Source organism: Hylaeus anthracinus, unplaced genomic scaffold (assembly GCF_026225885.1).
Source record: "Hylaeus anthracinus isolate JK02 unplaced genomic scaffold, UHH_iyHylAnth1.0_haploid 5, whole genome shotgun sequence".
NCBI lineage: Eukaryota > Metazoa > Arthropoda > Insecta > Hymenoptera > Colletidae > Hylaeus > Hylaeus anthracinus.
In genome coordinates, this window is record NW_026535322.1 from 6565723 (window position 1) to 6593695 (window position 27973).

At 42.1% G+C, this 27973-nt stretch overlaps 1 protein-coding gene across 1 annotated transcript in view; it reads right to left on the minus strand.

Moving 5' to 3' along the window:
- The window catches only part of LOC128895691 (protein sister of odd and bowel-like), a 111641-nt gene that overhangs the window by 26187 nt on the left and 57481 nt on the right, over positions 1–27973 (minus strand). The window contains exon 3 of the mRNA XM_054158515.1: positions 10289–10356. The gene's annotated coding sequence lies outside the window, so the exon portion shown is untranslated. The remainder of the gene's footprint in view (positions 1–10288; positions 10357–27973) is intronic.

Consider the following 27973-nt stretch of genomic DNA (forward strand, 5'->3'; position numbering starts at 1 on the left):
TTAATCAAAGATATGATTGTTGGGATTTATTATTTTCTAAAGGAAATTCTTGAATATAGCCATGATTTTTAAATATCTTCAGATAGCTTCGATCGAACGAATGCTCGCCAACTATCGATTCTCTGTAAAATGCGACCTTTGCATTCTTCGGCTTTCATGGAATCCTGCAGATCCTTTCGCAGCAAAATGTCCGTGATTTTTTCGAAACCGATCGACAAGCGACTTTCTAGACGAGTAACAAAAGCGTCGAATCGAACAGATTTCTTTATCCTGGCCGATCGCCGCGATCTCAATAAATACCGTTACCTTACATACTGCGATCCGTATCACCTGTCTACTATGTAGTTTAGTAACCAGTCGCTCGTTCGATTTCTTTCTCGTTCGCTCTTTGTCTGTAACGTTTTTCTGACGCGGACGTTTAAGGACTTTATCGCTTCATTCCCGTGCGCTGCGATTTTCCGAACATTGCTGCGTTTCTCGTGCAACGGAAACTACGTACAGCTGTTTTCCAGCGAAGATATTCTTGACACTTCCATTCCTATCGATGCAATTTTCAGTCCACCGCCATAAACGGAGCCGTGTTACACGTTTCTTATGCGATGCACTCGGAATGCCGAGTAATCGGCGTTTAAATAATATCTTTCACTTCGATTTCTATGCATACCTCAGAAAGAAAGCTTTTTTACAGGTACGGGATCGAGTCTTATATCGAGGCTAGGTTTTGTAACTACTCTACGAATGTCTAATTACACTTCAAACAAAATTTATGAAATATTATTTGGAATTCTATTTGATATTTACTGCAATCTGTTACAACAAAAAAATAACAATATTTAATTATAAAATTGAAACACGCAACAATTCACAGAGCACAAGTTCAGCAAAAACATCACCATCTTTCTCATAAATTGTTTCCAGTCAAACCACACGTCAGTATTTTATATTCCCTGGAAAGAACAACTCCTGTGTGTCGCGATTAAGCAAACACTTAGGATTTTCGTCTGGATGCACCGTAGACCGAGACGCCTAAAATTATCGTCCGACTCATTTGTTATTCACTCCTCTTTGTTATTGTAAGATGATTCAGGAGGAAGATGTCCGACTTTGAAGTTATTCATTTATTGTATCGAACAGTGGTTGAATACGGTGAATATAAGGACTATAAGGTTTCTCTTAACTCTTGATAATTATACTTTTTGGCCAGTGGCAAGTCTCTGTCACCTAAGCAGAAGATATTCTTACAAGCACGCCAAGAGCTTTCGATTTAGAAGGATTTAACGTTTCCGCGGATCATCGTTTCGACATACTTTATTACTCTTATCACTTTCTTCTCCAATGATTGCTACCCGTCTCTCTCGACGATTATTTTCCGTTGTCTCGTTCAAGGGACCTTCGACTGCGCGATGAAAAGAAAGAACTCTCACGGCGTATACCGAGCGATCCTGACGGATCTGACTTTGAAATCGCGACGCGTGTCAATGTCAACGCTGTCTAGTCTCTGGCAGTCAGTGTCAGTGACGCAACGATCGCCTGCAAAGGCCACGTTTCTAATTACGTGTAAACCTTCTCGCGAGTGACCGTCGATTGTTGATAAACAGCGGAACGGACAACACATTGTGCGGGGTTTCTCTTCTCTAATGCGTCACATAGACGAAATAACGGAATTCTGTTCTACGTGATCGCTACGGAGCGTTCGCGCTGGGAGAACGGCCGCCTAATTGAATTTTAGTAATTGGAAGTGGAGGTGCGGCGAAAAGGTTACGCATAGAACATTCGCCGGGAATTTGTAGCGGTAATGATTCTTGGGACTCGTTGGAATCGTGAACTGTGTTTCTCATCTTACGATCGGTTGTTGGATCGATGAGAATTTTTAAAAGATTGCGACAATAGTACGTTGGATTTATCATTGCGAACGTAATTACGTATTTTATTTTGAGTATTTATCGTTGATAGTGTTTCTTACCACGAAATCACCATGATTAATGACACCAAACAGATCAAGATCCTAGAGTTACGTTACGTTACATTCATTTGTAAAAACATGTTTATTCGCTCGAAGATGCCCGCCATCTTCAATACAAGATTTATAACTTCTGCATCAGTTCCCTGCTCCCGATACCAAGTAATTTGCGCCGCGGTCGTTTCCCCATTACTTTCCAGGAGGACATAAAATTCGTTTCGAACATGGGCCATCGTTGACTGGGCCCTCACGTAGCCAGAAATTGAACTTTCCTTCTTTTTGATTTAATACCGCGCGCCAGCCCCCGATCCCGATTCGTCCTGTTTCGATTCTTTTGCCCCACGGACATAATTTCAGTACCGCGGCCAGTAATTGCTAATTGCGCGACTCTTTCGACCTCGTCGTGCCTTTTTTTCTCCCCCTCCTCTTTCGCCTGCCTGCCTCCCCCACCACCACCGGAGTTCCTGCTTTCTTTCATGCCGATTGTTCCTCCTTTTGTCATTGTTGTCGAGCGCCTTTTTCCCTTCCGCGTTGATAAATATCGTTACGCTGCAAAACGACCGAGGATATTCCCGTGATCTTCGTGTCCTAGTTGTCGTCGTACCTATTATGACACGGTCGCTTAGGCGTTTTTTTTTTTTTTGTCCGTCGCCGCGATGCAAATTGCTCTCTTCGCAGCTTAAGAAAGTCACACGTGCTCTTATCGCTCCTGCGACGTTTTCACCTAGCAATTATCTGGAATCAATGACACGTGATGGCTGTCAAGACAAGTAGAAACCACATTTGTATAGTCATGCAATAGCTCGATTCTTAATAGATATTTTGTTAGTTTGCTTTTTATTTCACCTCTAATTATCATAATACACGAAAGCATAACAAACGATTGCGGATTTGGAAATATTATTTAGACTATTGGAAACTACATAATAAAACATTTATCGCGGTATTTGTTTACATAACTTCATCAATCATCATAAATTTCATTTGAATTCGTTTCCTTTATCCGTCGACTCTCGGAATTCTTTTTTCTTTGATCATTCAGTGAAAAGCACTGTCACTCATATGTGGGCGACGCGGCGATCAACGTGTTACGATAAATTTAGCTTGTTTGGTATCGTTAATCGTGGTGATTTCGAAGCGTGATAAAAAGTACCGTACGCTCTGTAGTGGTTTCAATGCGCGGTAAGAAACACCGTACTAAGCGCTGCGTATGAACGCAAAGCTTGAAAGAAACGCAATTTGAAAATATATGTGCACAGCTGAACGAAGAATCCGACGTTTTCGAGCAAAGTGACGCGCGAAACAATCGTTCCGCAACTCGAACCGAAAAGAAACGCCTCGAAGAAGTAATTGTATTCTCGTTAGACTTTTTCCCAGCGCCGCTGCCTGCTGCGCGAAGCAAAATCCGAGCGGTCCAATTTGGCGGGAAACGCAGTCGTGGCAGTTTCACCAGCGATTTTTGCTCCCCTTGTCCCTCCAGGGAAAAGACAGAAAGAAAAAAAAAAAAAGATGGAAACAAATCCAGGAAAGCAACGGCAATTTCGCTTCGCGAAGAGAGAATTGATATTTTTGCGACGACGCGCTTTACTTTAGAGCCATTTCACGACTCACCCCTCGGGCAGCGCGACCAATTGTTAAGTGGCAAGTAGGTTAAGGGGTCTGCTGGCTTAATTGCGGTCAGTTTTATCATTTTTTTTTATCTTTCTTTTTTTTTTTTTTAATTGAGACGACCAGAGCTCCTTTAATTACACACGTGCAGCGACAGAGAAAGCTATCGCGAGCGGTGTAACGTCCTCCGGTGCACCGACCGTTCTTTTTATTACCTGCGCGTGCCCGCTGGACGGAAGCCTGCAGGGGAGTCGTTTAGTTTTTGATTTAGCGGAATTGTTCGGTCGTGAAGCGTTTACGAATGCTTTTGGCGCGATAAATATGTCCACGGTAATGGGCTATTTATCCACAGATTCTTTGGTAATTGTCGGTTTTAGTGGTAAAGTAGAAACTTCGGCGGTGGATTTATGTTCTCCCGAGAGTCTCTGTTTGGAACTTATGTCCTCTGAAGTGCATACACCGTTCATAAATACGTGGACACTTTCCACGTTTGATGAATAGTTACACCTTGAAATATTGCTAGAAGATTGTTAATACATTCTGTTTCGGATGTGTATTTGGTAACATTTAATAATATTAAATATTGTGAGTGGGATAAAGTCTCCATAAGAGGCTCAGCATTTTGCATCAATCAAGTACTCAGATTTCTCTTTCCATCTCATCTTCTTCCAACGGAACGTTGGAAATATATTTCCCAAAAATGTTTACTTCAAATCTAAATCTTGACGCTAATATCAAAGAGTTAAGAAGAACCCTGTATATTCAGTGCCTAGTGACACCCCATAGAAGTTGTGTTAATCTTTAATAACAATAGGAACACGTGTTTTCTGGATCAGTTTCAAAATAAAAATTCAAACCAAAGTTACAGTCGAAAATGTATCCAGAAAGTACGAAACACCAAACGTTCGTTCTCTTTTCCGGTTTATTTCTTCTTTCGTTTAAGAAGAAGAACGATAATTGCGTTCGATGTAAGGATTCCTCGGATCCCGAGATATTTCCGAGAAGTTGCGGATGGTGCGCTTCGGGGTACACTTTCGTCGGCCGAGTGAGCGATTTTACAATGCATAAAACGCGCGGCTCGCGCAATCGCCACGACGAAAGACAAACCCGAACGATAATTGGCCGGGGAACTGTACCGTTCGTGACAAGATCGGGGCTATTGAATTTAAAAGGAGCAATTCCGACTGATTCAGAGAGCTCGTAAAACGGTCGATCAAATGGGGACGAAGCCGCAAGAAAAACGCAGAATACGGCACGACCGGAAAAAAACGCGCCGCTCGACGACGACGAATTCGCTCGTTATTAGCCATTATTAGCCAATAATAGACTTTCCCGTTTTACGATATTGAAACGCGACACCCACGGGCTACCCTGCTCTTTGCCCTTCGCCTCGAAGAGGTGTTTCGTTCGAATAGGAACGGAGAATGTCGTTGCATATCACGTAACGTTAGTGGAGGACCGAACCTCTCCTCTCGCGTCTAGAACCTGCGAGCCGTGAATTCGATATTATCTAGGGGACACGATTGCTGTCTGGTTACGAAGTTATGTGAGAAACGGCCTAGTAATGTCCTTTATTTGTAGGCGGCTTGCTTCAGCTGTGATTTGCATCTTTGTCTCTCAGACAATGATTCCTTCGGTTTCGAAAAATAATCGAAAAATAGAGAGTCGGTTCGTAGATATGTCAAAGAAAATGTTTGCTTTGTTCTTGAAGAAGAATGCTTCACGTTTACGAGCCTCCAATTTTATTTCAGGCTGAGAATCCGAATTTTCGACTAGAACAGTTCGATAAAATTTGTATTCACTTTATTTTAAAATAAATATCTAATAAAACTTGCGAATCTATTAATATCAATTATACCATTTATGTCGATGTTTCAAAATAAATTTCTTATTATAAATATATACACGTGTGGTGTCCATTTATGTACATATTTCTAATCAATCGTTTATTTGGAAAACATCGAACCTGTAATTTAATTTAAACAAATTTCTTCGATAGACATAGAAGGTGAGAATACTTACGAGACTGACTGTATTCACGAACGAGGATGTGCGTTGAAGACTTTAGTCCGAGTTTGCGACAACAAAAAACTAAATTCACATACCTTCGCGTTACGTTACTCATTGATAAATAAAATTCTCCTATACGTTGCATTATAGAGGACGGTTATAATGCTGGTAGAGAGATGAACGTAGGGGGTTTATGGTCACGGAGTTCCTGTTACGAGCGAAAGTTCATAAACGTTCGAATGACTCGGGACATTTTTCACGTTTTAGAATCTGAACGTGAAGGACGCCTCGCAGTATGAACGGGCCGTCATCCTAAGCTGGGAACGATCGTTAAATTATCGGTAATGCGCGCGACAATGCGTCGTAAAGGATTCTTCGCGAAATACCTATAATTTATCGCGCTGAATTCACTTTGGAGCGCGCAATGAAGTCATCGTTAAAAGTATGCGTACCTATATAACCACACTGTTTTTTTTTTTTTTTTTTTTGTATTCTTTAACGCGACCGTAACCGTTAGCGACGACTCGAAAAGAATTCAATTCCAACGTCATTCATTCCATTTCGACGCTTCGAGCTTCCGAGACGGTATCGTCGCCCATTGAAATCCCCCGAGCGAAGATTGCCTTAATGTCATGTTCGCAATTTTATTACGCGATAATTAGCCACGTCATCGATTCGAACTCTTCTCTGTTCGATGTGGAATTCGCTCCTTTGTGGACACGTCGAGGTTCGAATTTTTTCAATCGAATACTGACGGAGGTGCACAACTTTTTAATGAGAACCGTCGTTTCTGGAATTCCTGTTGCGTAGGTTGTTGTTACCTACACATAGCACGCCACGCTATTCTTGAGTCGCGAACAAGAATCATGCGCCGAGCAAACCTTCCGTTGACGGTGTTATAAATTTAACCTCTTGAGAGACGAATTTCAAGTGGATTTTCTTTTGCTTTAATCGTATACAAATATCGTGTCCCACTTTAATATTGTATACTTTTTTTTTATTCTAAAAGGTATTGTGGCAAAGTGTTATAAATCCATACGAAACCAAAGCAATGTTTACTTGCAAATCGATTTTGACATTTAAATATCCTGTTCCACTTTAATATTCGATATATTTTTAATTCTAAAAGATATTGTAATCAAGTATCGCAAATAACAGTAATTTTGGTATAAAAGCAAACGTAAACATACACGGTGTCCCAGCCCAAAATATTGGGATTCTTCTCATTTTCCGCATGGTGCTTACTGCATCAATGGGACCAAGGTTTCTCCTTGGAAATTAGCAAACTTTGAAGCGTTGTAGCTTGAAAACTAATAAAAATCGGGTAAATACATTGAAGCTTAATGAATTCGAATAGAAAATTGCTATCGCATGGTATAAAAATAAGTATATAGTTCCATTTGAAAAACGAAACTAGACCATCATATCTCGTTAAATAAAAAAGTTAACAAAAATCTCTTTTCGCTGAAACATGAGGCCTATTTTACCATGCAATTTCCATATTTGAAATTTTGCATTCGGCCGATAGTTTCGGAGTTTGAGCACTTTTTCACTTAAGCTGGGACACTCTTTATGTCTCTCAGATACCCATCCCCACCGCTGCCAGCCCATTCATATTTCTTTTGCCCGTAGTTTTGCACGAGTAGCCCCGACCACCGGTGTAATATGATCCTCACCGATTGATACGCTTCTGTCGAGTGTTCTTTTTTCCTCGGACCTCTTTCTCTTTCGCTATCTGTCCTTTTCTACGTTCGACGCTCGGCACGTGTCAAGTGTAAACACATAAAAACACTCGAGTGTCAATATTTTGGGTCTCCGATTTTGCGTGCCTCCTTCAGTCGCTACTGTATCTTCTAATGTTTTGCCAACAAACTTCGAGTGCAGATAAGGACAGCGAACGAAGAGGAGGACGGAGCGAAATGCGAAAATGGCGACCAACACCGGGATTATTTCGGTGAAACATGTTGTAAATATGCTGCGAATCGCGTTCGTGTTTGGTATCATTTTAATCAGAAAAATGTCAGGAATACGATGGTAACAGTTTTACAAGAAAAACGGTAATAATAAAAAAAAAAGTTTGATCGTTGCATTAGCATTGTCTCATCGAGATATCCCGGATCATGTTACTGTCCATTTATCGTAGAGAAACTTGTGCATTTAAGGAGACTGTTCAATTATATATGTATGTGTCAATATCTTTCAAGAGGTGTTAACCTCTTTAGAGGCGAATTGTGTTGTATAGAATAGACTAAAAACATGTGGCCGCTGTTGGCCTGTTACATCTATCAGTTTTGTATCATTATTATTGAATTACAATAACTGTAAACTCTAGACTAAAATAGCCCGTTAAGAGGGTTGAAACCTCGAAGATCCATCTATCGTTTCCTTTTCAAGACTGATGAATTTATTGATTGGTCAAGCTAAGAGGCACTTTGAATAGCGTCGATATCAATAAAAGTATTAATTTATCAAATTAAGACAAGTAGGACAGTACATTATTCTCTTTCGACACCCTTTCAATTGATTGAGCCTCTCCTCTCGCATTGCATTCTCGTATGTTAACTGAGTATTTCAGAGTGTTTCAAAATGGATTGTTGGGGATTATTGGGACATAGTTTCCAATAAAATGCTGCCCTCAGGGCCTGTAGCTATATTTGATTGCAGCTACAGTACGGGTTTAGCAATCCCGACGTACCCGAGCTATAATAGGGCTAGTGGACCCTGACAGGCTACGTCTCTAATGAGAAAATTATGAAGAGTACGCAAGGAAATACAAATGCAAAGTAATGTACAGCAGGAATCAAATGAATGCAAAGAATGAACGAATGGCACCCTTATAAATAAAACTCACTCACTCATTACGAATATTTAATTTCGATGGGAATGGCGACTGTCGTGTTATAGAATTTAAAAGAGCTCGAAAAATATACGTGTACACAACTGCTGGTGTATGCCAGGAAATGCAAATGCAAAGGAATGAAAAGCAGGAATCGAATGAATGCAAAGAATGAACAAATGTAGACTTTGCACCCTTATAAATAAAACTCGCACGCTCGTTACGAATATATAATTTCGATGGGAAAAATAAATGTACACATATGTGTTAGCATGCTTGAAAAGGTTCAAAAGGAAAATGATCTGCGTAACTTCTCAAAGCAGTAATCACGACACTTGAATTAGAATGAATGTGTAGAAATGCAAGAATGCATAAAAAAAGATACTTTAGACAGCTTAGAAGGAAAACATTCTTCTCACTCGAGTTTCTGAAAAATATGAATATGCATAAACATCTACGTTTAATAATAGATCGTCGTTCAAGTATAGACTCATGAACATATATCCCCTTCGATTGAAAAGCTGTCGTCGATTGCCAGGATGAGCAGATCCTTCAGCCACCTTCGTCCAGCGATAAATATACATACTTTCCAGGAAGAGTTAGACGTCTATGTCTGAGAAGATTGCGAATACCGAAGACGCAGTCGGTTTGCTTTCCGTGCTCCCCGGATGTTTTGAATTTTATCTCTTTGGAATATCTTGAGTAGCTCGCTCGTGGAGGCCATGCGTTACTACAGCGTTGTTCAAAAGGATTAGGCACTCGCTGAACATTCGTGTATAGTTAGTTGAGCTCCAGGAACGGTGTCGATAACGAGCCCGCCACCATTTTAATTCCTGCCGTGTTATCGCGGCCGCGCTTCTAGTCTCTAGAGTTCACCGTCGCCGCTTTCGCCGTAATATAACATTTCGTAATGTGGGTAGTCGGAAGGCAACGTTGACCGAAACGGTAAACAAGCGGCCGTTGAATGTTTAATAAGCGTTCCGTCTCAGTCGAGCTGGAGCAGTCGAGGTGCAAACAGACATTGGCCTGAAAAAGGTGAGGTTCCATTGCCCCGAGAGAGAGAGAGAGAGGGACGGCAGAAAAACAGAAAAGAGAAAAACGGAGATTTATCCGATTAATCTGCATACGGGCAGGCAACGTGTCCGTCATGCTCGCGTCCCGCATACCTATCTTGTCAGGCCAGAGCCTCGTTACTTTTTCCTCCCATCCCACCCTGCACTCGACTCTTTTTTACGCGCGCAAGCATGAGCTGGCGCCGTACAATGCTGCCGATTTCGTAAGTGTAGCGTGGCGATTCGCAAAGTGTTCCAGCGCGTTTACGCGCGTGTGCCGTAGGAACTGGGCCGAGCATCCGTTTCCTTCCAACGATTCCGCGTCGCGTGGCTCTCCTGTCGGCTCCCCGGGTTAGCCTAAGCGGTCGCGGACTTTTTATGGGAACGAGGCGCCGTGAGAAGCGCCCAGGAAACGCTCCACGGTAGGCCGTTTGCGTTAAAAAGTTGGACGGGATTATTCGTGCGATTCAACGAGACTGGAGATAAGGAAATTGGCGAAGAACGTGGGCTTCCTGAGAAATGAATTTTAGGATATGTTTATACAGAATGTTCAAAAGTGTTTATATCTCAGAAACGGTTGACCTTTCTGTCCATGTTTGCTAAAGCTTTTTTATTCGCAAGGGAAGGACACATTATCACATTATAAATCATTCTTACTCTACCCAAGAAATTGAGCGTATTCGGCGCTTTATAATCGAATAAAATTTGTCTTGATCTTCAAGATGCATAAAATGAAAGATCAATACCCTCAGAATTTCAAATGTACAAAGATTCTCGCAGTAACGATCTACTGATCTCTTTGAAGTAGCGTTTGAAACTTACTTGAAAAGGTTAAATCGAGCCAGCCGCTTGCATTCTTCGTCAGTGTTCGCAGCCGTGGTAATCGAAACCTGCAACGAAAGAAATCGATTCTTCAATTCTCCGGTACTACCGCTTCCCGCCTAAAAATCGGGAAACTCCCATTCTCGAGCAGGAATCGCACGGGTTATCGATGGCGCGCGTATCGCGTCGATTTATTGCCGGTGGAAATCTGTCTGAGCCATCTGACGGCGTGCATTATGCATTCGCACGCAGTTTCGTGGACGGTATCGCGAAATTCATCGAAAATAGGCGAATCCATTCGAGGCTAGATCCCGTTAGGGAACGCCAGATATGGAACGATTCGCAGGGAACGTTGGAGAACAAGGCGCACCGGTGTTTCCTCGTGCCTCGTGTTACACATTTCAGGCAATGTTTCAATCTGACGCGGCTTTACCCTATCGCCATATTATCGCTATTTTACCGCGCTTTTTGGGCCGGATCGTGCGCGAACGGAGCGCGCAAGTGAAACCCGAGATCAGAAACACGAAATTTATCAGAGAAACGGCTGGTGTCCGAGTTCACCCCGTGCGTGTGTTGAGCGTGCATTTTACGCGCGTCTCCGATATGTGTTCGCGCCCTGACAGGCTGCTTTGCATTCGATCCCGTTAAAAGACAACCCGGAGATCCTTTCGCTTCTGGACAAATTTAAATTGGCCTGCGTGCGTATAAAGCTGAGTCTATGGTACCTCGCGGAGGATCTGTTGGATTTCCAGCGTGTAGAAAGTGGAGTGGTTAATATATGCGTACGCGAACACGAATATCCTTTCTACAGAACCGTGGAAATTATTTAGGTCGAGTTATGAACATTTACAGAAGTCTATTTTCCGGTCACAAGCTTAGGAATAAATACTATGTTGAAATAGTGCAATTGTTCCTTTTTTAGGATCTCTACCCTGTATCTAGCTCTATACTATATGTTCAACCTGATATCGCCTGTTTAATCCAAAATATTTATCTTGTTCTTGTGTAAATATCTAGCCACGTTTAATGCCTTTCCATAAAAATAAGGTTCTAGAGGACAGTGCCAATTATATCGCACCCATTATTCATACGAATTATTCAAACCGTTTATATTTCTGACCTGATAGGACCTTGAAGCTATTAAAAGTAGCACAAATAAGGGATATTGTTATTTACATATGCATACATAATTTGTTTATAACTGCACATCTTAAAAGATGCATGTTTCCTTGAAGTTTTCTTGGATAAATTTGTAAATAATAATATTCCTTATTTGTGCTATAATTTAATAGCTTCGACAACTTTGTCAAAAACCAAATAAGGGATATAATCACATATAAATAAATTACAAAGTAATAAATTCATAAAGATTCATGAACTCAAATAAGAAATATAAATAATAACGTCAAGTATAAATATATATATAAATACAAATATCCCTCATTTGCTGTCAAAAATGGAAACGAAGTTCGAAAACCTTAAATCTCTCTAAAAACCCAAAATCTCCTCCACGTTAAGTTTCCTCTGAGGAATAACACCCTACGACTCACCCATCGACCGATGTTATCGCGATTCCGCCGACCATTCCCTACCAGCACGCCTTAAGAGAAAATCATACGTCCAGCCATCCGAGGAACACCTCGACGATGTAAAGCGTCTGAAAAAGAATCCGAAACCCGTACGGTAACCCGACATCGACTACGATCGACTTCCTACGCGAGCCATCGGCTCCCGAGGCCCGCTCCGCCTCGCCTGTAATACAAATTTCTCGCTCGATTACTGGAAAACCGACATCAACGTCGGTCCAGGCGATCCCCGCGTGCTCGCCACCCCCAAGCTGAAACGATCGGGGTGAAAAAATGAACGACATCACGAACACGATACGAGACTTTATCCCCCGAGAGCTTTGGCAGAATTTGCATCGCGTCCCGTTAGAGGACAGCGATCCCAGATGCGGCGCGCCGGCATAGTGAAACGCCTACAACGAGACGCGGCGATCTCTCCTCGATGTTACGCGCGCACGTCCAGCTGGATGGGTAGAGACGGAGAGATCGGTGGAAAAAATTCGCTCAGCATACGAATATGGAAATAGCGGCGGATGAAGTGCGCCTAGTTCGCGAGCATGAGCGCGCCAGCTGCACGTGGCGGTGCACGCGCGGAGGAACAGGCCTTCGGTCGTGCGTTGATCTAGCCGCCATTTTACCGTGTTTTGCTTTTATTTCGATAGACACTCGGAATAATCTGCTCCGGTATGGTTCGGTGTGACGAGTGTGGGAATGAAGCAAACGATGGACGAGCGAGTCGAATAGCGTTTGTTGTCGTTTAGTAGGATGTCTCGATCGTTAGCGCGTGGGACCAGGTAGAGTAGTTGGAACAAGAAACGAGTTGATGGAAGAAGAGCTTACGTTACGCATTAACCCTTTGCTCTCGGATGTTCCCTATGAGGGAAGCGAGTCTAGCATATTTTATTAGCGATTACGTAGAATAAATTTATGCTAGGGCAAATTCTTTTAAAAATGCATCTTTCCTTTAACTTTTCTTGTTGGAATCGGCACGCTAGGATGTCACCTACTGTAAGAATACGAAATACTTTTTGTTCCTTTTCCGTTTTTAACCGACTTCGAAAAGGGGGAGGTTACTCAATTCGACATGAATAGTTTCTTTTTTCTGTGATGGGATCAGAAAGCTTCCTATCTGACAAAGAAAACGTATTTCTGTTGAAGGAACTAACGTAGAAGGCGATCCATTTGTGTTTTTACTTATCCTCGATAAAGCTGTGTAAAAAAAATCCGGTTTATATTCGAATGACCCTCGTACCTTGAATTTTAAGATCTTTTACGGTCCTTTAGCTCCGCGCCCTGGAAATTCACTAGCGACGAATTAGCGAGCCATTTCTATGTACGCCGCTGGTCATCCAGAGGATATCCTCTGGTCTTACATGGTCTGAGCGGTAACTGTACGCGTCGACAAGCAAAAAATTCGTGTACCAGTGGTAATGAGAGAAAGAGATTCATAAATTTCGCCGTTACGGCGCGGACTTGAACGCGAAACTGTAACGGTCTGCTTTTGGCGTTTATCGCGTAACATCCTCCGCGTCCGTATTGAATTTACTTTTCTCCTCGGCCATTTCCTGCGATGCCTATGCATGCATCTTTTTCCCGACTCTCGGCAAACTTCCTCAAATATCGTGCAATCGCGTGATAAACGACAGAATTATCGGAACATTTGTATGCCTTGCAACCGGTTCTTCCTCGGTAGTACATTATAATTAGACTGGGGATTTTATGCGTCTGTGACGTGCGCGATTATGAAGAAACACATGCTAAACGTACCCGCGGCAGAGCCCGTGTGCACTTATGCGAAATGAAATACTAACGCTACTATATATGTATTTATGAAATATATCCCGCGTACGGCCTGCAAATGTTTTCGACATTAGCATACATGTGTGCAGATACATCAGAAACGCATGAGGCTCGCGGTGTAATTATAACACCCATTCATTTCGTCCCCGGTTTTCATCGGAATTACGTAGACGCGCCTAATCTCGAGGACTTCTTATTCATTTTAAAGGGATTAGGTATTTTCTAGGAATTTTCCAATTAATACTTTCGTCGAGCCAAGAGAATTATATGGATTAGCTAGTGAAAGAATTATTTATCAGCGACATGCACCAATATATTATTCTTACGAATGTAATGTCGATCGAGGAAACGAAAGGGGTAGCAAAATAATTAGAAAATATCCAACGTATTTGCTTGTACCTGGAAATTAGTTAATCAAAAATCACTGTATGCTTAACATACTTTCAACACTTTCGCGTTAGTACGGCTAATGACACCGCATGAAAGTAATTTTTTTTATGCAAATCCTGGAATTGATTAATGCAAAGAGTTAAGCAGTTCAAGAGCCGTGCAATTACTCAAAGCCAAGGCTTAAGAGGTTAATCCGCTTTAGCGCTCGTGGACTCAATTATTGCGCAAGTTTCCGTCGCAGTCGAAGGGTCAGGAAATTTTCCTCAACACGGCTGAGCAAGTGAGTATTTATGAACGGGTGTATTTTCTTATAAGGCCGACAGTTGTTTCTCTAATTGCTCCCTGGCGGAGAAATTCATAAGGAGAGGTCGATTGCCTTTTGGATACAAATATTTAGTATGTAATCTATGGAAATTAATTAACCGTCGTTTAACGTTTTCTAGAAAGAATGCCGCTTAACGCACAAACAATTATTTGCCTACAGTTTCTGTAATAACTACTGAAAACTGGTTGTCCTATTAAAGCAAGCCAAGATCCTTTCGACCAGGGATATTTGCATAAATTTAATGATTCGGATTGTAATTTCCATCGAGCAAAAGATGAAAGAGAAATTGTTCGTCTTTCGTTCGTTGTTGGAGATTTTTCTGTAGATTGGAATTTAACCCCATCTGTGGCAACGAGGCGTGCGGATCTATTCGCGAGGCGCGAGATGGCGAGATTATGGCGTCGCGTGTATTCATGGCGCGTAGTGGCAAGGACCGGCATTAATTCAAAGCGAGCAGCGATCGTGGCTGCGCGACAGGAACCCAGATCCTTGATAGTCGAAGAGAGCATTTAACCGCAGTCAACTAATTTCTCGATATATCGTCACGCGTTCGCACCGTTGAGAATCTCTCATCGAGCACGGAACACTTTGTTCCGTCGTTTTTAGATCCACCCAGTATCGAAGGTCTAATTGAATTATCAGTAATTAAAGAGCAACTTAGTTTTCTTTTAACAGTTTTGTGACGACTTTCGTGATTCTCTCGAAGCCAAAGTAATAAGGCCCTGAAATATTTAAATAAAAATATTGCAAAATGATGTACTGGAAGTGTGATACACTTGACACACAAATTTTAATATATTTCATTAACCCTTATCAGAAATTATTTTCCTGCAAAATTTATTATAAACGTCGACACACTTCCTGTACACAGTCAATACTTGACTAACCCCATTTTAAAATTGAGTTTTAAAAAATTTTATCGACAGACAACATGTACATAGCCAAAAGGTTATCACCCTAAAAGGTTCAACTCTGACACGCACTGCGCACTTGTCCATTCAGTGTTCGAGTAGGAAACAATTAAAATCCTCATAAACGAAATAGTAAAACCGTCGGCAGAGCGATAATTAAAAGAACACGGAATGCGTTTCGTCGTGTTCAGCCGTTAAAACGTGCTCGCGTCCTTATCGCCGTGGGAAAGAATCTCCGAGCGAGGAAAACTCGCGTAATTCGCGAAGAAATCGGCGGGAAAGTCGGGAAACGCGACACGCTCATCACTCTGATCGCGTGAGCCCGCGTTAATCGACAACCGAAGCTCTCTCGACGTGCCACTTTTGCGTCGTTGATCGGTATTTCACCGATTCCTGGGGAAACGAGTTCCACGCTCGTTGAGAAAACTATTATTAATACCGGCGCGCCGAGAATTCGCATATTTTCTAACGGAAAATACCCTAGCCGGTGGATAGAAAAAAGAAAAAAAGAAAAAAAAACTGCGCCACGACGAAAGTATTGAGCAATGGTTCTCGCTTGCCGCAGCGACTCGTGGGTGTGTATACTCGGTGCACCTACAAGAAATAGGTATTAATGCGGTGTACAGGGTGATTATGGTAACTGGGCCGGGCTCTGGCTCTGCTCTAACCGAAGATGGAAAAAAAAAATGGCGGGGAAATATTGCGTGGGTTTGATTTAATGAGCTCTGGTTGATTACCATACGACTTTGTTCAGGAGTGGATCGGTGCACTTGTGCTGAGTGCAATTGCAATGTCTTATAAGAATGATTTTTATACAGGTTAATTCGTTTACATAAAATTCTTTCAATTGTAAGTCGAATTATTTGACTTAATAGTTCAAATAATGAATTTGCCTTACGCTTACATTGCATTGTACATGTAATACTAGTAGTTTCGATACAGAGAGTAATTTTGGATTATTCTAAATTTTATATGATACTTTTATATACGTGTTACTATGTTTCGTTCAACATCAGTTAGTTGGATACATTTGTAGAGCTTGTCTAGCAAATCCTGCTTGAGACGTTACGCCATTAATAATTTAAATACTCTACTCGAGCTAATTATGCATATACCAACAAACTATCAAGTAAAAGGAGACCATTTAAACGATTAATAGCGTCACGTATAAGATAGGAACAGGTAGACGAGACTTGCTAACCAGTCGTCGAACTAATCACCTGGTATAACCAGGACGAAGATACGTTAATGTAAATCAATCCATGGTAAAATATTATTTTAAACGCAGTAATCAAAAACAGAACAGTACTCCTCATTTTTTAAATATCGCTTAACCCACGAAAATCTCTTTTTTAATACATACAAAGTTCCATAAAGGGAACCAAACATTTTTGATATTTGAAAGACTGTAGGGGGATGTAAAAACGATTTAAAAGATTCAAACAAACACGAGCTACGTTTAATCTTGTTTTCGAGTTATAGCCATACTTGTGCTTCAGCAATTTTAATAACAAATTAAACCGGTATAGCTGATTCTTCTAATCGGACCTGTTTTTCTCGACGAGAGATTAACCTACTCGCTACGCTGCGACGTATTGGTACCTCGATCTCTGACAAGCCATTCTCACAAATTACGTACTGGTTAGGGGTGCGACTGGTTTCCGAAGACCCCTATATTCATGCCTACAGATTATACTAAATACCTCTGAGAGCAAAAGAATTTTACAATTTCTTAAATCTCGAACAGTTTCGGCTTTATTAAAGGAATACCGAACATTAGCAAATATCAATTGAAATGAAAATGTTATTTAAGAAGTATCGATTCATTTCATATTGGAGCTATTTCGGGTAAAGAATTATTTCGTTAATTTTTTATTTCAACTATAAAGGAAGAAATACATCGAGATCCGTTATAACGAGACACGATCAAGTTCACCCGTACCCGACGAAAATTCAAAGTCGCTTTTCTCGAAAACAAAGCCTCGCACGGAAAATTTTTATTCTATACTTTCGACTTCTTTTTTCATGTAGAATCACTCCCTGTACCACCAGTTACGGAACACCCTGTACAATTACACGTATTTGGTATGAAAATCTTTAATCCGCGACTTCCACGAAACCCCTAACTGTCCCGTTCCCTATCCCTCGAACTATACACCACTTCCAGATTAGCATTCCGTACTCTCCACAATTTCTCCATTGTTTTCGCGTCTCTGGGATCGTTCCACGCGTTATGATGCGGCCTGTAGATTTGAGCGCGCCCGAGAAACCAGTATTTATTGCAACCGGGCTGGAGCAGCAGGCAACGAGCTGCGCTGGTAAATCTAGCACGGTATCGCGTGAAGCAACTGGCAAGTACACGAGCACCTAGATATACACGTACAAATATCGGTACCATCGAGCTGCGGGCCTATCCGCGCGCAGCTGCACCGGTAGTTTGCAACAGATACTTCGGGAGCTACTGAATGTGTTCGCGGTAGGCCACCTCGAAGAGGAAAGCGTGCTCCGCTTGGGAAGGTATTCTCATGCGTGCCGATCCTCGTGCAACGGTACACTCTCGTTACAGGATCGAACAGACCGAGGGAAGATCGATCGTGCCCGTCAAAAGTAAAAGTTCGCTGTCCGAAAATCAATATTTTTTAACCGTCTCTTCTACTTTAGATAATGGAATCTTCGGTAGCATTTATATTTGTATTGTTTATATCAAGAAACAGTGCCCTGTGATGTCTTTAAATTCCCTGGCAGGCTTTAGAAATGAATTGTTGGGAATCTAGAAATCGTCCACTACCAATACCGCGATACAGTCATTAATTTGGTTAATGAAGATTTCACACGTAGTTTATTGGTCACGTAATCCTACAATTTTATTGTTGCACCCATTAATCCAGTCTCGCACATACGTGTTTTCTGCCATGCCATATCTGCATTGTTTTACGCGAATAACTTCTTTAGGATTCGCAATGCTTTACGTGTCCGTTGGGACGGTCACACATGCTACACCCACTGAGGGTTAATTTGTTAAATCAATGAACATGCACGAGAGCGCATTATATTCCCTATTATCAATTCCCCTCGCTGCGATAAGATTGCCAGCTCAATTTGCCAGCTCTCAGCCGCCCTCGGTGCAACGTTGTCCTGTCTTATTAACGGAATTATCCCGAATACGCGCCTACGCGGCTATAAATTAATTAACCGGGGTTGGTACGTTTCGAGAATGCCGGCGAACGAGAAAACTCGATGGTCGATCCGCTGCTAATTGGATCGGAGTCGTGGCGGTTGTGCACTTAACTCGTGCATGGTGATACGCGCTAATGCACCGATTCGCGCAAGACAGCGGTTTTTGCCTGCATGCCTGGCAGGTACAACATACGTACGTGTTCGACTCGATACTAAGTGCTTGCCGCGGCACAAACCTCTACAAACGAATAAATCGTGCCAATGGTAATAATTATTTGGCTTCCCATCGCGATCGTAAATCAACCAATTGCGAAACACGCACACGACAAAAGGGTAGGACCGATTAGCTGTTGTACGCGGTCGGCCGTTGTTTCGCGAAATTTTTCCCCAACCGGTCGTATTTCGTTCTGCTAACCGAGATTTAATCGGTCCGCACGAAACACATTCGGAAATTTCGTTTCTATTGCTCGGTAAACGAATTTCAGGAGGCTCTTAATCACTGATTTTTTTTTGCTTGCGATAATGGCGTACGAGCAAATCACTTTCGTCGAGGTGGAGTGTTGGTATATAATTCTTGTTTACTATTTTATTGTCGCGGATACCGTTCTTGTTCATTTTAGTAAGATATCTTTTAGTAAGTACTTTTGTATCTAGTACTTATAATAATACAAACGCGTAAATAGCAACTGACTTGAATATGAAACGGAACATAATAACAAAAAAAAATATATATATATATATATAGACACACATCGGTACGCGTGTGTCGAAATTGAAATATAATTCGGAGCGCGAATGGTTAATGTAAGAACTCCAGATGCATAATGGCCACAAAAAAAACGCATTTGCAATCATTGTCCCGCCAATTAATGAAAGCGACAAATAGTAATGGCCGCGGCCGAATATTTCAAGGACCGTTTTTATTCCATCGATAATGCACTCGTTGCTGGGGAATTGTTTTTTACTGGTCAGGTGTGTCTATATCGAACGCGCCTCCCCTGGCCGGAGGCCGAGTCCGAAAGCGCGCGCGTACCAGGAGGATCTTGGAACGGGGACTGCAATTATCCCTCGTTACGAACGAACATAATATCCTCGTTTGTTTTCACGATGAATCGACGATGTCGAGGCGGGGCCGAAATCAGAGAAAGCATGTCGGCCGGACCGACGCCGACCCTCGCTAGACGCCGTTTAATGGGAAACTCGAGTTTTTTTATTCGCGTTTCCTCCGCGACCGAATACTTTCCACGGTTTTTACGCGAGCTCTAAACTTGTCCAGGTTGTAGCGAGATAACGATTTAAATGTTCGAGTCAGATAACGCGGGAACCTTCCTGAATGCCAGTGTCGCAGTAAATAATCGACCGTGTTTGAGACTGTGGCGAACAGATAGCGGAAACGTTTCGAGTATTCGCGGTTTAATAGACGGTTGAATTTGGACGATTAATTGATCGGTGAACGAGGTGGGAATTGGTCTTGCGTGTCGTTGGCTTGTTCGTTCAGGTACTGCTGATAGGGAGCGATTATAGTGATAAGGAAACGGTGGATGTCAAAATACGTCGAGACGCGCAAATAACATATATATATATATGAAAGATGAAAGTATCAGGCGTAGAAATTGACTCTGCGTCTCTATATTCAATCATTTATAAATCTAGTTTGAGCAAATATACTTTCATCGTCATTTTGTTATGTAAAAGAAAAGGTACACGATAAGTGCCCATGTCGCTATATAAAAATAAACAACAAGACATACCACCGCAGGGGGTTAATATTTCATTGAACACGAGCAATAAGAATTGCAAATAAGAATTTTCCCCACTTCCGGGTCCTCTAAAGTCTCTTCACCGAATTAGCCATAACAATTACACCGTACAAGGTTGCGTAAAGTGTATGTCCAACCGAAAATACTCGGTTCTCACACAAATTTCATCTTCGAGCACACCTAGCGCGAATTAGGTTGCTCGTTGCTCGCAAGCAGCGCTCGACGGACCGTCGGTGCTTACCTACTAATTACTAATTAGCAATTAGACCCGCGCGTAGCGCACGGTCCGAGCTGGTTTTCTAGGCCAGCAGACCTCTCTGAAATCCTCGCGTTCCTGCCTAATCGTCGTTCGTGCTGGAACCTGGACGCGCCTCTCCTCTCCTAAGTGTCTCCGGCGAGTTACTCGCGCAGCCATCGTTGCCACGGTTTATTAATGATAATTGCGGCCTCTGTCTCTGTATAAGACATCATGTTTCACGTCAATCAAAATTTTGGTTCGGACGATTGGTGCGAGAGAGTCCAGCCGTAGAACGCGTGGCGTCTATCGCTGCCTTGTTACCGCATTTTTTGCACGTTCCTGGGTGAAAGAGGCAAAAAGGGAAGATATAAAAGGCACGGGGCGTCAGGAGTGGACAATAAAGGGAAGACGTAAAGAGGGAAGAGAAGAGAAGCCAGTGGCTGGCACGCGGGATGCATTTAAAGGCGGCTCAACATCCGTTCCGACTCTCTAGGTCCGCTAGAGACCAGAGAAGAATCACCGTTTTTTCTCTTGCAGACTGCAAAGAATAACTATAGCATTATATTTTTAAATATTTTGACGATTAATGTTTTTCATACTAGAACTTCTTGGTAGGATTCGACAATGATCCGTTATACGGTCGAAGTATCAGCTGGAAGGATATAAAAAATAACGAGCTTTATGTTAATACATTTAAAAATATGGGTTGTAGCACTTATATACTCCACAGTGTTGTATGTATCAGGTTGCCCGAAAAGTTTCTTTCGTTTTATTAATAATTAATTCATACACGATACTTTATGTTTTATGTTACATTACAAAATTCTGTACAATTCATTTCGCTCCATTACTGTTACAGCATCAATGTCTAAGAAATTAGATTGTCTATTTATATAAACACTGCCACAGAAAATAATTGAATGCAACTCACGAAAGAAACTTCTGGGACAACCTAATACATAATACGTGTTTCTTGCCGCGCATTGAAATCACCAAAGAGTCCGCGAGTAGTCTTGCAAGCCCTACATATAACGTTCACTGATATCACGAACAGTTTTACAATAATAAAACTGAAGAACTAATTGTTCTCCATAAATTGACTCGTATCTTCCCCATTTAATTGCAAAGACACAACAGCATGCACGATATCTATGCGTTGACCGTCAACAGTCTCTCAGTGTCAACGCGATAATGCAAATCCGAGCTGTCCATTACGCGCTATAATTACATTCCTCCCTATTTCTGCTTCACCTATACTTCCATGCTAATTGCACTCGCGCTTTCTGACTCAATTAATCCCGAGATTATTTCGTTGAAGATTGAAAACGTCCCTGTTTTTCTCGAACAAATGAATAATTAATGGGCCGGCTGAAAACTGGCTCGCTGGTACCATAAGAAGAATTCGTTCGTCATTTCGTTCGTCATTCGAGATGTTTACCTGGATTTCTATCTGGATAAAAATTTCGTCCATCTCCGACCAACGTTTGGATGGCGGTCACGGCACACGAAATCCCGCGGCGCGCGTCCACCAGCGCGTGGCTACGTGCAAGAACGCGTCGGCTCTCGCCCCACGGACGTCGTCCAAGCTTTTTTCGATTATCCTCTCCTTCTCATGTTTTTTATTTTCTTTTTTTTTTTTTTTTTGGTTGCTCGATGCACGTGACCGTGGCCGACATCCGCCATTCCGACGCACAGTGGGACAGGGTCCCGAAAAACTGACGAGAGATCGGCCATGTTTAAACGATTGCCGCGTTCCCCGTATCGTTTCGAACGACTCGTAAAAATTCAGGATATTAGTTTGAACCTTTCAGAAGAAGAATATCGTGGGTAGAGATTTTTATCAAATTTTCAAAATGGCGAAAAAAGATCAGCAAACAGGCACAGTTTACACTTTCCTTCAGAGTTGCACTCACACTGAAACCTAGCCACGAAAGGTCATTCCGCGCGATGAGACCATAGTGGGATTAAAGCTTAGAGTGTTCAGCGTCGCGGAAGAAGACGCTCAAGGGAATCATCGTGGAAGTCGTTTAAGATGTATATTGCGCAGGCATTTGTAAACGGCGTATGGAATGTAAAGTAGGTGTACGCAGTGGATGAACCGCGGGAGAGACATCCGAGAAAATGAAGATACCGTTACGAAGCGGCATAATTGTAGTCACGGGTAATGCGAGGACATGTAAGAGCCGTGATACGCAAGCGTATGCTCCGTCGCTGGTTGTATCACGCGAGACGTAATTGTTCGCGGGAATTCTTTGAGGGCGGTCGGCGTTGTTTACATCATAGAAACGTATTCTCGTTTCGTTTCACCTGGCACGGTTCCTTACGAGAATTAATCCTGGAAAATCTGAATCTCCGAGGCGGGCAGTGGTCATCATTTCAATCGCGAAGAATCTAGCTGATAGCAGGTACCTATCATTCGAGATTTATTCTTAAAAAAACAGTGCAGAGTGTCTCAATTTATAATTTTGTTTAGATGTTTACGACGTTGTGTTAATTTTGATCTAATAGAAGAAAACTTGTGTCTTAATTTACAAGTTTGTTCAACTATTAGGTGGACTGGAAAGTAATGTCGTTTTTTCATTTCGAAATACCTGTTTATAACTCAGTAACTCATTGACTTTTATCGATCTGGCTGGATTACATAATTGATTAAAAAAAGGAATTTATTAATAATTTGTTTGAATTTAATGTAAAATAAACGACATTACTTCCCAGTCCGCCTAATATTTATGACAAAACTTGACAAGTTACAAGTCGAAAAAAGAGTGCGAGAGCTCCATCGTGACATTCCTCCCTGATAATATCGAACGTTCATCTCCTCCACTTTCCCCCCAAAAAAAGAACAATGTTTACGATATCCATCGTAAATCACGAAGCACGCAAAAGAGCGTCGATTCGTCATTGTTACTACCTGACGAGACTTTCCGTTCCCCTTTTCGATTAACGATAAAGCCGATCGGATTTCACAGAATCCCGGTCTGGCTCGCACCAGATCACCTGTCGTTCCCAGCGGTGAAATTCCGGTTTCACGCGACGCGACGGCTCCCGTCTACCGCGTTCCACGGATTTCGTAAGAGACCAGGAAAACCGGGGCTCGCCCCGAAAAATCCACGACCGTAATTTCACGTAGGTGAAACCGCAGGTGGCAAGAGTGACGCGAACGAGCGAGGAAGGAAACAGGAGACGATGGTAGGGAGGCGAGGGTTTCGCTTGGGGTGAACGCCTTGGACGCGCATTAAAGTCGTATTAAGGCCGTCTCCATCTAAACTCGACCGCTTATTCTCGAGAGGAACGAGTCGCTCCACGTGCGCGTGTGCTCGATCATGCAAACACCAAAATCGTTAAAACGATTAAACTAATACCTGCATACCCGAGTGTCGCGCGTGACTGTATCTATGTCAGCCTTGAACAACTTTTTTCTCTTCCATTTAATTTCTATTTGACATGTTTTTACTTTTTTCTTCTGTCTTTACGACTTTTCTAAGAGACACGTCCGACAGGCCTATTGCTGGCAACGACGAGCTCCTAGAGATCGGATAAGAATTGATAAAAGTGCTCATTTAATGAAGTACCGCGAGACTCGCGAGGCTTCGGCGGCCTTCGATTTTCTGTGATTTCTGTTTAGACGTTACGAACGTATGAATTGATAATCCATTTATCACCGATAATTACTTCTTTCCGTTTGAAAGCATCGGATAGTTTTTCTTTCCATTTTCTATTACCTCTTAATTTGTAATTCTAATTCTAATTACAATGTAATTGAAGTACGATGCAACTGAATTATTTTGTAATTAGAATTCATGGGTACGTTTAATACTATTACACGATCCTCGTATTAGGGTTCTCAATGACGAATGTGTACATTATACCATTTTAATGAGACATTTCTAACGGATTCAGAGGGAACTACTAACTTTGTTTTTTTTTTAATACGAAAGAACGCGCGGAAATATTCAGTTTTTCGATGTTTATCGACCGTATTGCGCGCCATACGACGTCCAGGAAGTCGTGGCCAGGTGGCAATCGACGTTCTGCGTTCCGAGAAATGCCAGCGTGAATTTCGAGGACGGCGCGATGCAAGAAGCCACTGGGCAGCGGGGTTAACGTCGTAAATTCGGTATCTCGAGTCGGGTCGCAAAGGGGTAACGGTACGCAGTTTCGTCCGCTCTGCAGTAAATTGTCGGCAGTAAAGTTGCACTTATCAGCCGGAGCGACGCGAGCATCAAGGTGTGCCGAATGCACGGCCGTGATGCGACTTCCGGTATTTCGTCGCACAGTCGTCCCAAAAGATGCCCGAAATTGGAAAGATTTCACACATATAATCAACTTCCAACGTGCAAATCGAATACATTGAGTTAGGTGTGGTTCTGAATGTTGAAATTCTTATATCAAATTCGTAATTAGCTGTCCCAAATTTCCTTAACCCTTCGCGGTCACCCTGATACGAATCAGTTGTGAATTGAAATCAAGCAAACAATACGCGTCCATAGAATGAAACACTATGTGCTCGAGGTTCAGACCCTATTAACGCATTGTTGACCGGTCACGAGAAAACTCTTGTCTCCACTTGCATTATCTATTTCAATGTATGAAATTCAGCGCGATATTGAATATCGCAAAAGCTTCGCTCGTCGCATTTAGTCCTGTCGGTTTTTCATTTCAATTTGTTATCTTGGTAAAATATAAATGATGTTTTTTTGGAGTTTATTTAAACTGTTCTAATTTCATATTCAATTACGAAATAATAACCAGTCACATGAAGTTGCTTCTGTGTAAAATTGCCGGTCAACAATGTGTTAATATTTAATTATACCTTATTTTTTGGAATAATATTTACGTTTTCTGACGAAAAGGACATTCTATTATCGATTTATAATATCCATTGACACATTCGGAACATTTCTAACTAGATCGCCGAAATATCGCACTGTGCGTCGGCTTAACCGCGAATAAAGCGAGCGAACAATGTCGCAATTATCTGTTCGTCGTTCAGAAATGGCGTATCTCGTCGACGGTGCTCCTCAATTATTCCCAGTGCGAGCGGTCTTTATTCTTTTCCAGTCCGTGGCCACGATCGTACGCGACCGGTCGCGTACGCTCGCCGCCCGCGTTTTCCTCAACCGTCTATTTAGTGTTCACGACGGCATGGAAAGTATCTCATACCGAAACGGGTCGCGAGAAACATTATCAGACTGGAAACCCGTTCGACGAAATTTTCGCCCGACAGCAGATCGGCTTCTCGCAGCTGCCGCGGAATCGCATTAAAACATGCCCCGAAAGTTAATCCGTCGTGGCCGGCGCGTGGGTTTCGTGGCCGAAACGGACGGGTTTATCGGTTAGACTACTTGTCAAACTGAAATTATTCGAACAGTGTCACAAGTATTTCACGATTATATATGTATATCGAAATAATTATACGGCAAATGTGGTACGGTCTCCTTGTTCGGAAATTTATTCGTTGGTTAGACTATAAGACGAGTACTATGAGAAGAAACCTTTCAGAAGCGTGACTATAACACCACCGGTATTTTTAAATGTTTCGAACCGTTTGATCGGTATGAAATAAAATATGAAATATTAGATTGGCCAAAAAGTTCGTTCGGATTTTGATATCGCCTTAAACAGCGAATTTTCTTGGACAAGGAAATATATTTACTTTATAACGTATCGTCCGTTTTGTTCTATGATCTCATGGCATCGCTCATATTTTTAAATGTTTCAAAACGCGGAGTCTGGTCTAGCATGTCGCTACCTTATCTATATACGCGCATATTCATATTAAATCTACAATGATACATTTTCTTCTTTCAACCTTCCTTTATATATAAAAAGAGTGTCAATAAGAAAAATAAATTATATCTTGAAATTACATGCACTGAAAAAGAGAAACATTGACTGGACCAGACTCCCCCCTTAATCGATTTGTGCAGTGAACCGCTGAAATGTCGGTAGGTTTAGTGTTAAACTGTACCTATCATTCTCCCATACGGTTCCCAGGCTCACGCGAAACCCGTACGTTCGAGCGATCGACGCAACGTTGGGTCCAACGATCTGTTAATGAAAAACGAATCACGGATGTCGTTAATAGCCGCGGCGGCTTTTTTTTCTCTCCTCTCGCGTCGGTCTGGAATTATCGAAAACAAATAACGGTTCGCGTGAACTTTGGAGGAACTTTGCGTCTGTGAAACCGGTACTTATCTCGATATTATACAGCGGCGTGTACCGTTGCGTAACTTCGTTTCAAGTGTGTGCGCGCGCGTGTGGACCGGACTGCCATTTATAAATTTTCCGGAACGCTTATGCAACGCGCGTACACACGCGGAACACCGTGCAGAATCGACGGGCTGTTTTATTTTCCACGGCGACGAAATTTTCGCGCCCGGAACGTGTCAAATGTCGCCGCGAAAGTCACGCTCACGACGTAATTTCTGCTTCTCTCGGTGAAATGCGAAGCTCGTGCGGCGGATAATGGTGGACGTAGCGGTAGGCGATTGGAAATTACTTGTCATCTATTTTAGACAAATTCCTTTAAGATTTCTTCTTAAGAGACATAAAGGGTACGAATTGTTATGGGATTGTCTGTAAATAATATGACGAGTAAAAAATCATCGATCAACGACTGCGAAGTGTAATCGTATTAAATATTACAAAAAGATACCGATAAATACGATCGTTATGGATTCGAAGGGAGATACGTAACATTGTACCACGTGGATGGGAATTCAGAATTGACACGTGACTAATGATAATGGCCGTCACGAACGCTCACCCTTCCATGACGGGCGTAACGTTCGCGTGTTAACGCAGTATGTTTCTCGCTCCGCGGTATTATCGAGTGCCGTTCGAGACAGACAGGTAATTAAAGAGTTCGACGAATAAAACTGTGCCACGAAAGTGCCTCTTCCCCGGACGATTAATGCAACGCCCCGAAAGTATATATATATATTTTTTTTTTTGGTGAGAAAGTGTGAACCTTTCAGCTAATTACACGAAGACAAATACAATAATCAATGTAATTTCGTGCTCGAACGGATAATTACGTGTCAACGTTAAGTTGCGAAAGTTCCTTTCAAGTCCTCGCCGGGAAACCCTCGATGCTTTTGACAGGTCGAAAGCACACGCAACTTTTAAATGATCTCCCATTAGAAGAACGAAGAAAGAAGTAAGAAAAATAAAGAGAGAAGTATGAAGATCGAAGAACGAAGAGAGAAGTTTTTTACTGTAAACAATCCTGCGTGAATTTTTCGTTTCCAAACCGGTCGAAAAATGGTCATTTTTTTAGCATCCTTCTGTAGCATAGCCATCATCGACAGTATCCAAGAGAAAAAACTGCGCAAAGAAGGCACTCCTTGTACTCTGAAGTACAAGATCCCGGCATAATGACTTCGATCGAATAGAAATCGCATCGTGGATCGAGCAGTCTGAGAACCGCTGTCATTAACAAAGTTACGAAGCCTGCCATGGCAGGGTGTATCGATTGGCTGATAATTGCGAGTGGAGGTATCGACGGTGATGTAAG